The sequence below is a fragment of the Dasypus novemcinctus genome, chromosome 18 (genome assembly GCF_030445035.2).
Source record: "Dasypus novemcinctus isolate mDasNov1 chromosome 18, mDasNov1.1.hap2, whole genome shotgun sequence".
Lineage (NCBI taxonomy): Eukaryota > Metazoa > Chordata > Mammalia > Cingulata > Dasypodidae > Dasypus > Dasypus novemcinctus.
Window position 1 is genome coordinate 73233960 of NC_080690.1, and position 12647 is coordinate 73246606.

Here is a 12647-nt window from a genome sequence, read left to right on the forward strand (position 1 = left end):
TGATGTGTTGCATTAAATTGTTTAAAAAATATATATAAAAACAAGGAATAAACGTTAACATTATCAAACTCTTGTGCATTCAAACCAGGCCTTGTATACATTGCATTTTGCCTCTCCATGTGAGTTATTGGCTAGGCTGGTCCCTGACCCCTCAATTAAAAATATTTGCTATATCAGCCTCTGGTTCTGCTCCTGAAGTCGATGGAAACTATGTTGCAGTTTCAAGCTCCTGCAGCAGCCCATAATGACTCGGTACAGCCAAGTGTACAATGGATATCGCCTCCAGACTGGCACTGTTCCATGGTGCCAGAGAGCACTATGCACCAGGCTAGTAGAATACTGGAAAATCTCTCTAAGATCAAGGGTGCTGTGACTTGCTCACTGCGTTGAAGAACATGCTAAGTGGAGCCATGATACCAGGATACTGTGAGTGAAACTTAAACACAATTGGCATTATGGCCTGCTCTCATGGAGAGATAACATGTAAAGTATTACAAACCTGAAACTTAAAACTATTAATTGCAACTCTAAATCCTTTGCATTAAGTAATAATACATTAATTAATATTAAGTGCTGTACTCTTATCCTGTGCTAAATGTATGCCTAATAATTATAACGTTATCTTTTCTATTTTGGATTAAGTGCAGAAGTACATTAGACATGTTAAATTCCTGGTAAAATCATTTTCTAAACAGTTAATAAACATGTCTATAGAATAAGGTGGCAGTCTCAGCCAGTCTCAGTCAACTTACTATATTCTACTATACTCTGCTGTGTAGCAAAGGTGAGGCATGCTAACTGATGGTGAGTCACCTACTGAACAAGTCAAAATTGCTAAAAATTGTATAATCAAAGCCAAGGTGTAAAAAACCTTTATTCTGTAGTTCTGATCACTCCCACAGCTGAAAACTAAGAAAATTTCCAACTTAGTGTTCTAATCCTGAATGAAGCCAGTTGCCCAAGGAGTCCCAGTTCACCAGGAGCATCTGACAGAGCTAATGAGTGCCAATCATTGAACAGCTTGGAATGTGTCTTCAGACAAAGCTAAGTGTCTGTTGCAATTTCTCTCTAAAGATAAATAACTTAAAAAAGAATATATATGCTGTTCCTACCAGCTTTTAAGAAGGAATGCCATCTTTATAGGCACCTAACCTTGTCTACCTCTGTAATCCAATGTCCTCTTTTAAAAACGGGTATTCCAAATTTTTAATTAAGTTTATTTCTTTCAGAGTGAACATCTTATTAACCATATGAAAACTTCATCCAACTTCATACAGAATGCCGGATCCATCTTCCTCCAGTTAAAATAAGAAGTTTGCACCTTGTTAGGCAATGACTACAGCCCATGGCTAACAGGAAGCAGTTACAGAAAAGGGATCATCTCCCTTCAGCACCCATTTTAAATTAAAGGTGTAAACTCTTTAAGGGTAAAATAAAAGTAATAGATGGATCTGGAACCTGACTGGAAATCCACGTGAGTGCTGGTGGCAGCAGGATAACTGCAGGAGGCCCCCGCCCCAGGATTCTGCTGTCCAGAATGAAAAGTTCTAAACTTCTAAAAATAGTCCTGGATGCCACACTAAAGACTGATAAATAATCAATCAAAACAACAAACAGCCATCCACCTCATAGCTCCAACAATAATTATGCCAAAACTTAGCAAGTTAAACTTTGGCAAAGGGGGGAAATGATGTGGGTTATGGGTGGGAGGTTCTTTGTCTCTTCAGAGATAACCTAAGCTGTTTGACTTGTGGGTGTAGAATGGTAAGAGGCTGCAATCCTGCCCTTAGTGACAATGGCAATGACTCCAGTCCCAGGAAACAGTTTAAGAATGCAAGGTCTATAAACTTTAAGTATTTAGGGGAAATGCAAACCAAATATGTTAAAAGCTTACCTAGAATGTCTGAAGTCCATGCTAAAAGCTTACCTAAGATGTGGAAGATATATATGCTAATTGAAGCCTATTGAGAGTTGAAACAAAGACCATTTGGCCTTTCCTCTCTGTATAAAAGGGATTCAAAAATCTTGTTTGGGGCTTGGGATTCAAACAGAAAGCTCCCGAGTCCAGCTGGCCATCAATAAACCATTTTTTCTTCTCAAAATCATTCCTGAGTCCTGGCCTCTCTATATGCAAATAATTGAACCTCTCTCAAATTCTACAAGACTACACAGGGAAAAGAAAAAAAAGGCATGAAATACCACCTTAAAATCTATGTTTGGCTTTTGTCAGATGCTGGCACCTAAGAATTCATGGTAAAAAGGTAAAAACGTAGTTTAAAATGAATCTTTAAATGCCAATACTCTCTTGCTGTTGAATTAAATGTATAACTTGCAGATGAGAATTTGTTCCATTACTAAGAAAAGGCAGGACCTCACAGAATTGTTACAAATAAAATTATTGTAGCTTAACTAATAAAGGTATCCAATTCACCTTAAGGTTAAAAAAATTAATAAAAACTGTAACTAAGAGTTAAGATCATTTATAGATGCATTTATAGTATAAAACAGTGCAAAGATAATAACTGAAATAACTGGGTAAATTTAGCTTGAATCTATTATTGTAAGTGTAAATTCTAAACTAACCTTACCTTTGTTTATGGTTACTTCAAGCCTAGCCTCATGCCTTGCCTTTGCCTATAGTTATTTCATAACAGCTTCTTCCCCTATAGTCCAGAGAAAGGCAAACTTGGGGACATTCCTGCTCCTGTCCTACTGGTATTAGTAACCCTGCTTTCTCACATGAATCCAAGTGTAAACTAAATTGCTGCCTGGTAGAATTCTTAGCCCTTGGGTTTAAACAACCACTGGAGTTTTATTATCTCCAAGGACTGGGGGGAAAAAAGAGGGAGTCTCCTGCCTTGACTGTCAGTGTTCCTAAGAGTGACAATTCATGAGAGAAACCATCTCCATGAGGCTTCAAATAGCCTTGGTAAATATACATAGAATTAATCTTGTTGCTTATCCAAAATTCTGCTAAATTCAAGGTAAAACATAAGGTCTTGAAACAAAAGAAAATGGTGCTAGAGCATTGGGAACATTTTGGTTACAAGCCATTAGTTAAGAAACAAAATTCTTGTGCAAAACTGCACAAAGTAAAAAAGATTTCAAGAGTCTTTGAATGTTTTGCAATCACACTTATTTTGTAAAAAAAAAAAAAACAACGGAAGTTTTAAGTAACTAATGTTATGTTTTTGTGTCAAACTATTCATGTCTGTCTATTTGCTCAAATTGTTGAGCTTAAATATGCAGTTATATAGGTAATATATATTTCTGGAACCCAAATTAAGCTAAACAGTATATAAAACAATGCAAAATATAAGTAATATCAATGAGTTGTGTTTCTGTGTCTAACTCTATTTGTGTCTGCCTGTTTGCTCTGTGTATGTCTTCATACCTCCGGATGATAGTATCAAATTAATAAATGAAAATTCTTAAAAGAGCTCTATTCAAATTGTTAAAAATTAAATATGCAGTTATATATGTTAATAATATTCCTGGACTTCAAATTAAACTAAGCAGGATGGAAAGGTCATATAGAAATCTGATTATAGGAACTATTGGGAAAGGCCCTCCTCTTTGCAAGAGCTTTGGAGGCAGAACTAGATGTGGCAGATTAAACCTATATACTAGGCTGGGGAATTAAGAATCTGTTTGCCCTGTAATTTCCCAGTTTAAACCTTTTGACAGCCATAAAATAAAAGTAATTAGTGGCTCTGTTGACAAATTTCAGTAAGTAAAAAAAAGTCCATAAAAACTATGGAGAAAACTTTCCTGGTTTATGATTAAACAAATTAAGTAACTGTGTAATGTGTTTTGAAACCTGGTAGTCAGTATCCTTTTAAAAACTATTCATTTTCATAACTTAAACAAAGAAAAGAAGTTTTTAGCTTCCTGAAAGGAAAAAAGAGAACATTCCGTGCATAACTATAATGGTTTCAATTTTATTTAGCTTAGGTATAATTTCCCTTTGTTTATAAAATACCCATTAAATAAATTAACATTATATGTACTAAATCTTTAGAGTAATAAAAATTTTAAGTTCACGTTAATGAAATTAAGCTAAAGAAGAAAGATTGTAGATATGCTCTCTTAAATAAATAAAGTAAATTTCTTTGGTTAGTAATTATAATTTAATAAGTTTATTTAAACGTAAGGTAACTGGTCAATGTGGTTGTAGTCAATTATAAAGAGTCTGTGAAGCATCTTCCAAACTGAAAACGTTTGAATGGCTCTAGTTCTAGAAGTCATTGTTAACTAAAAACTTGGGTTGGTATTGGTGGCAAAGAATAACTTCATGATGGCAAAACCTGTCTGAAGGCCACCACAAGGTGCATATTTAAGTAAATGGTAATAAAAAGTTATCTTGAGGAGTGGGGTGAGGGGGGTGGGGGTATATGGGGACCTCATATTTTTTGAATGTAATATTAAAAAATAAATATAGACAAAAATGAATTGTTTAAAATATATATAAAAACAAAGAATAAACTTTGACATTGTCAAACTCTTTTTTGCATTCAAACCAGACCTTGAATACATTACAGGTTGCCTCTCCATGTGAGTTATTGGCTAGGCTGGTCACTGACCCCTCAGTTAGAAACATTTGCTATATCAATTTCTGGTTCTGCTCTGGAAGTAAATGGAAACTATGTTGCAGTTTCAAGCATTTGTCTATGGATGAACCTCACCAATCAAGGTAGAGACATTGATTTTATTAGACTGTAAGATCCATCACTATGGTTATTCAGTTAGTCATTCCAGGAATATTTATTGAGCACCTACTATGAGTTATGACATAGGCATTCCTCTAAGTTATGACATAGGCATTCCTCATAGGAATAAAACAGAAATTGAAACAACAGCGGCAAGAAACTGTACTTGGGACTTACTTGCTAGAGGGGGAATGATACTGATTGGCAATAAAGACACCTGTGTGCATCCATGTTAGGCACCATTTTAAACACCCAGAACTACACATACTATTAACCTCCCATGGTCCAGAAAGGAAATACAGGTAACAGCGAGTTCCTCCTTAGGCCAAGGTCACAAAGATCATCAGAAGGGAAATGCAGGAGTGGAAAACAGCAGTCTCCCTTGAGGGTACATGGTTTACCATGATACTATACTGACTACAAGAGGCATTCACAAAACACAACATGGGTACTGAAACCCTGAAGTAAAATAATGGAAAAGATATACCGCGATTCCTGACAAGGTAGGGTTGAGTGTACACAAAAGAACACATTGCCCAAGATCAACCAAGGGGAAGCCACATAGGGAATTATGGGATGAATAAAATAAAATAAATAAATAAAAATATGTGAGAAATCTCTGGGGAAATGAAAGAGGGTTTTAAACTGATGTGTCTATTCAAGGATGCAGTGGAATCTGCAGCTGGGAAAGATGAGAAATGGCTAAAGATAAAGAATGATATTAGGAAAGTGAGAGAAAAGAATAAGAAATTATGACACTTATATGAATGATATAATACACGAAAAATAATAATAGCTGAAGTACAGAACATAATAGTAGGGGGAAATTACAGAACATAAAACTGAAAAAGAAATTAAAGAGCTGGAAAATCAACTTGAGGATGTCTATGAGAAAGAAGCATAAGGGAAAGTTGAAAGTAAAAGGATGGTGAAAAGGTACTTCAGGCTATTCTGACCCAAAAGCATGCTGGTAGAAACATCCCAATACCCCACTATATATGCTTTAAGTCAAATGGAAGCATTAGGGAGAGAAGGAATAAATAAATGTGAAATTAAGAGAGCTGGGGGAGAAATTGATAACTATGTCAACATGATAGAAGATTTCAGCACATAATCTGTCAATTATCCTTAGGTTAACTAGGCAAAAACCAGCAAAGATGTGGAAGGTTTAAACTCTGCATTTCTGAATTATGCAGTGATAAATTAAAAACATTCTTCTCAAGCTGCATGAAACAGTTACAAAAATTGATCATGTATTAGGCCACAGAACGTCAAATAATAGGTATCACATAATTCACTTACTCTGAGAAATATTTAGTGCAGTTAAAATTAATGACAAAAAGACAAAAAGACACCTCCATTTGGAAATTTAAAGAAGTATGCCAAATAACTGGTAAATCAAAGAAGAAATAATATTTTGAATTTTTAAATGTTAGAACAATTTGATTATGAAAATGTGCATTATAATTTGTGGGTAGAGTTAAAATTGTATTTTGAGGAAATATCCAAAAATTATTGGCATGCCAATCTGTGAAAGGATTGGGTTATTGCAAAAGTAATTGTGATTTTGCATTCTTGAAATTTGCCCTTTGAAATTGGCATACATTCTTAAGTAAATGTAGTATGTTATACATCATTTAATGTGCATTTCTTACTTTGTTTTTTTTTTGCTAATGACAATACTTGCTCTTATTTTATATTTATTTTAGACTATGAAAATGTTGTTAGAGAAAAGGCAAATTTAAGCAACTTTCTACCCTGAGTTCAAAATGGGTGGTAAAGCAGCAGAGACAACTCCCAACACCAATGCATTTGACGAGGAACTGCTAAAAAATGTGCAGTGCAGTGGTGGTTCAAGAAGTTCTGTAAAGGAGACAAGAGCCTTGAAGATGAGGAGCATATTGACTGGCCATTGGAAGTTGACAACGACCAAATGAGAGCTATCATTGAAGCTGATCCTCTTAAACTGCATGAGAAGTTGCCAAAGAACTCAACATCGACCACTCTATGGTCATTCAGATTTTGAAGCAAAATTGGAGAGGTGAAAAAGCTCCATAAAGGGGTGCCCCATGAGCTGACCAAAAATTTATATAGAACGTTGTTTTAAAGCACCAGCTTCTCTTATTCCATGCAACAAAGGATGATTTCTCAATCCGATTGTCATGTGTAATGAAAAGTGGATGTTATATGACAACTGGTGACAAACTGCTCAGTGGATGGACCAAACAGAAGCTCCAAAGAACTTCCCAGACCAAACTTGCCCCAAAAAGTCATAGTCTATGTTTGGTAGTCTACTGCTGGTCTAATCCACCACAGCTTTCTGAATCCAGCGAAACCAGTACATGTGAGAATTACACTCTGGAAAATGATGAGAGCACCAAAAACTGCAATGTCTGCTGTTGCCAACAATCAACAGAAAGTGCCCAATTCTTCTCCACTATAATGCCTGACCACACGTCGGAAAACCAGTACTTCAAAAGTTGAACGAATAGGACTGCTAAGTTTTGCTTCCTCCACCATATTCACCTGACTTCTCACCAACCAACTACCACTTCTCCAAGCATCTGAGCAGTTTTTGCAGGGAAAGCACCTCCACAACCAGTAGAAAGCAGAAAATGACTTCCAAGAGTTTGTCAAATCCCAAAGAACAGGTTTTTATGCTACATAGAGTAAGTACACTTATTTTTCATTGGCAAAAATGTGTTGGTTGTAATGGTTACTATTTTGATTAATAAAGATGTATTTGAGCTTAGTTATAATGATTTGAAAATCATGGTCCAAAACTGCAAGTTTCCCAACCTTATAAGGCGGACTATCCTGTAAAGGTGGAGGATAAAATGCCCTTCCACACAGAAATCATGAAATCAGATTCCCTTTTCATACCATACACAAAACTCTGCTGTAGAATGATTAAGAGCTAAATGACCTGCATGTCAAAAGCAAAAATTTTAAGCTTTCTGTAGAAAATATAGGTGTATATATTTGTGCTCTTGGAGCAGGAAATAGTTCCTTTAATAAGGTGCAAAAATCACTCTCGAAAAAAGTTTAATTAATATGACTATATCAAAATTAAAGACTTTTAATCATCAAAAGTCTACTTAAGAAAAATGAAGTGACAAACTACACATTAAAACAAGATATTTACAATATACATAACTAACACAATTTGGTATTGAACGTATATAATGACCTCCTACTTACCAGATAGGAAAGGACTAACTACCAATAAAAAAGCTGGGCAGTGGAGAGGACACGATTCATATAAAAGGCATGCATCAGTCAACAAATGCATCAATGCATGCAAGGCAATTAGTAATCAAGAAAAAGTAAATCAAGGCTGCAATGAGATACTGTACTATCCTGATTCTATTGGTAAAAATGGAAAAGTGTTGAAAAGCCAAGTGCAGGAGAGGATGTGAATCAACAATCTCTGAGACAAGGCTGGCAGACAGGTACATTGGTACACCATATTGAAAACTCACTGGGCTTTACCTTCTGTGGTAGGTTGAACTGTATACCTCAATTTAGACATGCTCATAATCATACTCCACAGTCCTGTGAGATGAACCTATTGCAAATAGGACCTTTTGAATGTCTTTTTAGTTATGATGTGGACCACCTGGATGAGGTTGGCTGTTTGTCCAGCTGACTGGGGTCTTTTAGAGGCAGAAGAAATTCAGACACAGCCAGAGAAAGCCATGGGGAGAAGCCAAAGCTGGACATCAATGGAACCTGAGGAGAAAGGAGAGGACATCACCACGTACCATGAGGTAGGGACACAAGCCAAGGGGCAAACCACCTCCAGAACACCACAGACTTTGGGAAAAAAGCATCATCTTGTAGATGCCTCAGTTTTCTACTTCTCCTAGGCTCAATACCATGAGCTAGTAACTTCTGTCATTTAAGCTGACCCATTCTGTGGTATTTGTCAGTCTGGAAAACCAATACACCTGTAAAGACATTCACACACTGTGATTCATGATTTGATCTTAGGTATATGCCCAAGAGAAACCTCTGCATATGAACATAATGAGGGGTAAATAAGAATGCTCAGGACAGCTCACCTGGAGTCAAACTAAATGCACATCAAAATGAAATACAAAGCAAGCGGATCATAATAACCAACTGATATATTATTAAATGGATGTAGAAATTAATGAACTACCACTACATATAACAATAGGGATGAACTTTCAGGTGAGTTTCTGTGAAAAAACAAGACTCCTAGGAATGCATTTGACATAACTCCCTTGTTAGAAAGTCACTAAATTAGCTAATGCAATCAATATATTGTAAAGGTAGAATGATAGGAGTTATTGTCCAAAAAGCCAAGGACTGATAAACAGAATTCAAGTATGGAAGTTATTTGGGATGGACATAGATCAGAAATAAGCACAGGGCTCATGGAAGTTATTGTCAGGATTCATGGTTTTATATTCTATTATAAACAAATAAATGAAGAAATGAAAGAAAAGAGGGCCATGTGGAGAGCAAGCACAGGTGCTGATTTAAGGGACCTGAGGTGAATTACATGGCCACATGTTCCTAGGAGAGGACAGGTACAGATTTGGACTCAGCTCTAAGCAATCAGTTCAAGCAGAGCTGTCCATGCCATGGAGAAATGAGACAATAACTATGTCCAAAGGGATGGGGCAAGAAAGTGAGGTGGGTCGAGGCATCCAGGACAGGGACAACAAGGTGCCCAGGAGGGTTAGTCAGGGCCAGGAAAGGAGCCCAGTCTGAAAACGACTCCAAGTCCTACAGATGTTGGACTCATGGGTGCAGGACATGGAGCACTGGGTGCTACCATAGAAACCAATCACCTTGATGAAAGGGAGGTGGGCACATCACTCACCTGGGAGTTGGAACCCCTGACTGTGTTCACATCCTCCATGCCTCCTGCCATCTGAGCTGCTTTCCTCCTGCAGTTTGTGAGCCTGAGGTGGCAAGGTTGACCAGTCAGCCTGAGTGTGGTTGGGTGAGTCCAGGCTCCAGGGCTCCCCATAACTGGAGACCACACCTGGCCCTGCTGGGGCAGTTGTGCCACTGCTGAACCTCCTTCCCTGCTTCTTTCCCATGTTCTACAGGCTGCTCCAGTTCAGGGGCTCTGATATTCTTGAATGAGTGCCCCTCCCTGCCCTATACCCTCCCTCCACCCTCAAGCCCACTCTCACCTCAACAGGAGGCAAAGGCAGATGGAGAGCAGGGCCATCGCACCAGCACCCCAGACGGCATCCAGAACGTCCCCTGCCCTGGGCACTCATTCCCCTGTGAGTAGTGGGCATTCAAGTAAACCCCAGTCCAAGTATACAGGCTCCTCCACCAGCTGTACATTTCCCCCTTGTTTTGTGGGCTCAAATCCCTTCTGGGATTAGCTCACTTGGCTCCCCTTTCCCTGGGCCTGACCACCCCAGTCCCAATAACAGGGCTCAATTTCTTATGCCCCAGCTGCTCTGCTCTGGGTCCTGGTCCCCATCTCTATGCTCCATCTCTCCAGGGTTCAGGCATCACCCACAGCCAACCCCTGACCCACCTGGAACAGGAGAGTGGGGCTGTGAGCTCCAGGGACATTTAGGTCTCAGAGCTGAGCCTGCAGCCCTCGTGGAACCCTTCCCAACTGCAACAAACCAACTCCCTGAGGCTCAAGGGATGTTGGCTGAACTGGAAAAGCCATTTCCCTCTACTGTAGGGAGGCGGCTGCTGAGCGGGGTAGAGCAGCTGCAGTACAGACCCTCTGCCTTGCAGGAACAGGAGGGTCTGTAGGAAGTCAAGAGAGGACTCAGCAAGGAGGCTGTTGCTTCTCTAATGCCATGGAGACTTGACCTCAGAGTTCCCCACTCACAGAGCACAAACAGGTTGATCAAGAAGTGCAAAGAGCCCAGTGGATTCTGAGCTCTGCAGGTGAGCTCTCCTTCTTCACCAGCCCCTACTCAGGGTAGCTCCAGACCCCCAAGTTGGAGATGGGAGAGGCATGCAGTGCTGGGGATCCCCTGAACCAGCTCAGCTATGCAGGGGGGTTGCTGTCAGAAACACAGAGCAGCTGGAGAGCCTGGCCCTCATGGATAGGAATGAATGATGAGTTTCTCAGGACATAGAGGGCTTTGGGAGAAAGAAGTAGAGACAGAAGGAGAGCGAGCAGGTCAAGGGAGGCTGAGCTCCTGCCCTCCTCCTGACCAGGCTCTGGGCAGCTCCTTCTCCTCCCACTGGCCTGTGCCAGCCTGTGAGGGGGCTGCTGGGGTCCTAGACCTTCAGAAGAGGTGCAGGCAGTTTACCTGGTTGGGGTGTGGTGAGTAAATGCAGTTCGAGGCTGAGGGAAACCTAAGAGGGTTGGAGTGAGGGTAGAGCTTTGCTAAGTGTAGTGTAGTGAGGGCAGCACAATACTGTAAGTGCTTGGACTGCGTTGAGTCACACACTTGAAGGGGTTCAGATGGGACCTTCAGGTTGTACAGATGTGACTATAATTAAAAATGAAACACCAGAGAACTGCACAAGAGAGTGAACCTAATTTAAATCCTAGAGTTTAGTTCATAATATTATTGTACTAAAATTGGTTCATCAGTTGTAACAAATGTTCCACACTAATGTGACACGTTGTAAATAGGGAAAACCTGGGGCAGAAGTAAAACGGGCATTTAGTATTTTCTGGGTAATTTTCCGGTAAACCTCCACATGTTCTAAAAATGTCTGTTACAGAAATAAAAACATCAAGTAGCAAGAGGAGGTAAAAAAACATCAGAGAGAAGAAGCAAAATGAGATTCATTTGGATTTGGCAACATGAATCTGTGGTGAGTGAAGACTGATTGCAGGCTGGAGAAGTGGGTGTGTGCTCCTGTTGGCCCCCACTTCTGATTCCGTGCTGTCCTCTCACTGCAGCTCTGCATCCAAAGGCCTTCCCTAGTGGCAGTGACCCCACCTCCATCCTCCCGGGAAAGGAGAAGTCTTTCCTACCCGTGCTGCTTCCCTGGATTACGCTGATGGCCGGGTTCTGGGGAGCAACTGGGACAGAAAGAGAGTTGGGCCTGGGGCCTGTCCCCTTGTAGCCATGAAAATGGGTAAGGGGTACCCCTTCCTGTAAGGCAAACTCTGGCTCATCTCCGTCCCAGCCCCTCGACCCACAGGGACCTGCCATCCTGGTCCAGCACTCACAGGAGATGTGGAGCTGGGCGGTCCTCTCCACAGTCACCCCAACCTCAGGGAAGGCCACTGGCAGATGAGGCTGGCACCATGGTCCTGTGCCATGGGTTGAAGGTGAGCATGAAAGAGAGGCAGGTCATGGGGCTTAGGATGGTGAGGGTGGCCCTGGTCCAGGAGAAGGTGGGGGGCATTCCGCACTCACAGGCCCAGGGCAGGGAGCATGTTATATTCCTGAGGTGGCCAGATTCTAGGGTCCCCAGGATGTGGATGTCGGGTGTCTTTGTCAGGGCTGGAGAGGAGAGAGAGAGAGGTCTGGGCCCTGGAGTCAGGACCCTGAGTGTGCCTCTGGGTGCAGTCTCTGCCTTGGACAAACCATTTGCTCCCAGTCAGCCCCTCTGTCCTATCCCCTGGGCCCTCCCAGGACAAGGGGCAGGAGTCCCATGTCCCTTGTTGGCCTTTTACTTACCTGTCATACGCACAGAAAGCTTGTGTGATATGTAAATCCATTTCAAACTTCCCCTCTCCAGTCTAAAGATGTATGTCTCCATATCCTTCCTCTGTGTGGCTCTTATGTCCAGGGAGCAGTTGTAAGTCCTGGGGTCCCTGAGGAGGCGGATTCAGCCCTGGATCTCCCCCTGCACTTCTCGATGTGGATTGTTTGTGACCACTGGAGCATCCTGGTCTGTATCAGTCCCTTTCCGGAACCAGTAACCAAGAGTTGGGTCAGAGCCAGTCCAGTAAAACAAAGGGTGGGAGAATTTTCAGGGCATGAAGACACACAGACCCTCCTGCACCTCCACCAT

At 40.8% G+C, this 12647-nt stretch overlaps 1 pseudogene; it reads right to left on the bottom strand.

Annotated features, from left to right (window-relative positions):
• Window positions 1-10635: 10635 nt before the first annotated feature.
• LOC105744201 (sialic acid-binding Ig-like lectin 8) lies at window positions 10636-12647 on the bottom strand (annotated as a pseudogene).